The 4234-nt window shown below is 41.9% G+C and overlaps 1 non-coding gene across 1 annotated transcript; it reads left to right on the forward strand.

Moving 5' to 3' along the window:
• Positions 1–2012: 2012 nt before the first annotated feature.
• LOC145162027 (5S ribosomal RNA) lies at positions 2013–2131 on the forward strand. Its single transcript, XR_013738882.1, has one exon. It is a non-coding gene; the product is annotated as a 5S ribosomal RNA (ribosomal RNA).
• Positions 2132–4234: the final 2103 nt, after the last annotated feature.

Here is a 4234-nt window from a genome sequence, read left to right on the forward strand (position 1 = left end):
CAAAGTTTTACAAATCTTTCATAGCGATTTTTCAAAGTAATGACACTAAAATACTTATGAATTCACCAGCTTTATTGCTGATACTCGCTTTCAAAATAACTTGTATTCTCAGGTTACAAATAGACAGGTGTCGATGCATGGTTTAACGAAGGCGGAGCAGTCAAGATTCGTCTTTTATTTTAAGTATTCATTATTTTGTTTATGCTATGAAAGAACACACTTGTAATTAAAATTATACTATTAATGCAATGGATGATGTTGTTGCTTGTTTACTACTTTACATTGTTGTGATACTTGACATGACGTCCTCCACCCCAGAACGTATTCCGCCGTTCTCGGTTTTGGGGTGTGACAGATTGGTATCAGAGCACTGTTTATAGTGAATTAAGTATATCAACCCATAAAAGATATACTAACTATAAATACAATGGGATTAAAACACTCTGACCAAGAGTTAATACTTTTAAATAATAAAATATTTAATACGTGCCTGCATTCATACTAAAATCAGTGTCACAACGACAAGAACAAAAGTATTACGATTGTTGAACATCACAAGTAAGCCTGGGGATGTATGGTCAGTCCTGGGAGTGGCATAGCCTGATCAACTATGCTGGTCCGAGGAGTGATTAGCATATGCCCAAGAATGGTTGTGATGTGACAACAAGTCTAAAAACTTACCAACACTACTACAATGAAATACCATAGGGGTATTTGGTGTTACTATAATTACTTATCTGAGAACTAAATAGATTTTTATCAATAGGTCAATAATCGCTTAGTGGATACATTAAAAATTGTATGTATCCAGGACGTCATAGACTCAGAATCTGTGAATCTTTGCTTTATGTCCTGTCCTTGTTTGGTTGGGGGCTTAGAGTTAGGGTCACTTATTCGAAGGTCTATCCTGTCCCAAATACATATAACTAGTATGCACTAAACAAGTATTGAGGTATCTGATAAAGATCATATTAAAATTATCTAATTAGTACGTCTATTTAGTTATTTCTTATATCCCTTTTCTCGCGTAGATATCATGGCTGGATTCCATCCCCACGACGACCCGTACTACCCTAACCACGACAATGCCGGATGGCTCGGAGAGGAACCAGAGAATGATCACCCAATCCCTATGGATGGTCACCAAGCTGAAGGCTTTGCTGGTGATTCTGACTCCGAACCTGAAATGGAGAACCTACCCCCGATGGCTCTTTTTCCAAATCCTAACCCTCGTCCGGCTTTTCAAGGCCCGATGCCTCCGTGGGTGGAAAGCTTGGAAACATGGAGCCAAGTGCAGGATTAGCCCATGCCATTTAATGGAGACCGAAGCTTTTATGACCTAAGCGAAGGGGGCCCAGCAGACAGAGTCTTGCCAATCCTGGTCCGCAGAGTGGCCCGAAATGAGATTCAAGGTAGGACAGCCCTCCATCAAATCACAGAAGTTGTCGCCAATGCGAGAATGCATACGATCCGCACCATTCGCCTGGAAGATGCTCGGGAGAGATCTGAGAGAAACCATGAAACCCTGCTACAAGAACTGGCTGAATCACGGGCCGAAGTCATAGAACTCCGAGTACGCCAGAGGGTGTACGAAAGACACCTGCTTGATATGGAATGTCAACTGGCTGAAGTAAGGGTTCACCTTAGGGATGACCGTCACCAGTAAGAGATGCCTTACTTTCCTTCCTCGTTTCGAAGAATCGTTTTCCTGTCTATATCCTATGTGACATTTTTCTATGAGACTATTTTGTACTATAGGTACTTTTAGTTAGGCCTTTATACGGCCAAAAACCTTTCTACTCCAGATATGATGTAAGACCTTTTACAAGGTCAATTTTCCCGAACTCATTACATCATAAATATCAATGATTTCGACAGTCGGCTAGTTTCTGTGCCATTCTTTGTTCAAATACTTTCATCATACTATCATTAGAGTCTATCTGAAACCCACTCTAGTCAGGTTATTGGACTAGGGTAATTTAACTCAGGGATCATTCCCAATTCTCTTTCAAGGGTGCTATCATACCAGCACTAATGCACCGGATCCCATCAGAACTCCGCAGTTAAGCGTGCTTGGGCGAGAGTACTACTAGGATGGGTGACCCCCTGGGAAGTCCTCGTGTTGAAACCCCCTGTTTGAACGTCAAACGTCTTGAGACCATCCTACGAACTTACTTCTACTCCGTACTAGGACTGCATCATGGGGATGTAGGCCAAACCTTCAAGAACATACTGCTACTCTTTAAGTGAGCGATCGAAATACATCTAGATTCAATGATGATCTTTACTAGGAATTCTAGTTCATTAAGAAGAGTTACTAAGAAGGTTATTAGTATGATTTCCTCGCTTATACATTCCCAAATTATATATAACGAAGACCTGGTTGACGGTAGAATGTGAGATTTCTAACTTAGTTTCTTTTCCTCGTTGGGATGTGAAACTAAAGTAGAATCACACATTTTACTATCCGCCTAATCTTGATTATATAATAATGTGTATAAGCTAAGTTTTCATGAATAATAACTCACCTCTTAGTCAAAAATCAAAATAATCTAGGGTCAACCATAGTCACTCACAAACCCCTTGTCTTTTGTGTCTCAGGATCATGTCGTCATCCGGAAACAGTTAGCCGAACAACGAAACCCCTACCCTTCGTATCGATGCAGCTACCTTTCAAGCTGCAGTCTCAGCCGCCATGTCAGCTGTTCTGACTCACCTTAATGCTAACAATGCAAACGTTAGTGGAATGGGTATCAATGATTCCAACCCAGGTGACAACCAAGTACACCCGCGAGTAACAAACTGCCGCAACACTCCGAGTCTCAAACCCAAGAATAAAAGACTAAAGCCCAGAAGAAGAAGTAAAGGCAAAGCACCCCAAGGGGCGAACAAGAGACAACAACCTGTGGCAACCTTCACGGCCACGGCATCTACAACTTCTACTGTCATCCCTACTAGCCTCCCAGTTATCCCTAACCCAGCCAGACCATATGTTGGAAATCTCCCGGAGTGCAACAAATGCAAATATCACCATCATGGACCTTGTCGAGTAATGCAGTGCTTAAACTGCAACAAAATGGGTCACACCATCAATTACTGCAGGGCTCGGATCCAACACATTACTTCAACCACCAACGTCGAAATTTCTCGGATATGCCATCTATGTGGTGTAATGGGACATTTCAAAAGGGACTGCCCAACAGAGAAGGGTGACGGGGGATCAGGAGGAGTTTGACCCCAGAACAACAAAGGACCCTACTATAGTATATGAACGCTTCCCATCAGCGGTGTTTTTGTATGCTTTCCAAACTGTTTAAAAACTCGTGCAACTTGAGCCTTATCTTTTTCGAGATCCCGTCAGTAAGGGATCCTCGTGCTGCGTATACTTGCCTTTTGTAGTATACATTGTTCGCAGCGGTAGTCCTGTAACTAATCTATAGTACTGTAACTCTGTTAAAAGTTGCACTGTTGTGTTTTGTCTGTAACACTGTTATGACCAAATCTAGTACCTTTATTTCCAAGTGATTCTGAATTTTATCATACGACTAGATTCCATTCGATCCTCACAATACCAGTTTCATGCGCACGTCTCTTTCTCCGAAATCATCTTTCTAGCGAAGCCGTCATTTCAGAACTCCGAGGTACTCATGCGTAAAGTACCTCATGTTCCTTATCCTTTCCGAAGAAACCTCAGCAAACCTCCCCGAAGTACTACTCGTACAGTACGTCAAAGTTCAATCCAAAGGCCCATATGGTTGATCTATCGCTGAAGAATGTATACACAAGAGTGGTATATAATCAAGGTTCTACAGGTTTAGAATTAATGATTCCCCTTTAACTTCTTTTCCTCGTTGGGATGTGAGCTTAAAGAAGAATCATTTATTCGACTACCTTTTCAATCTTAATTATATACGACTCGTATACACGAGACTGGGATTAATGAACCAAATATGATTTCTAATATGAACTTTAGGACGGAGGCTGACCAAGACTACGAGAAATCGCATCGTCATGTGAACAAACTTAGAACCCAGTACGACTCCTGTAACTAGATCGCTCTACAGTCTAAACCCCCCCGAGCTGCAAGGACTGTCAGGTCAAACCTAACGAACTACTCAGCGAGGGAATTGAAGGACCAGGCTCCTCGTCATAGAGAGCTCCGGTCTTGTTCTTCAAGAAGGAAGACAAACTGCTTCGTAGGTCCATTAGCTTCAGAGAACTCGACAATATCTCC

This window comes from Lactuca virosa, chromosome 2 (assembly GCF_052849685.1).
Source record: "Lactuca virosa cultivar CGN04683 chromosome 2, Lactuca_virosa_CGN04683_v6, whole genome shotgun sequence".
Lineage (NCBI taxonomy): Eukaryota > Viridiplantae > Streptophyta > Magnoliopsida > Asterales > Asteraceae > Lactuca > Lactuca virosa.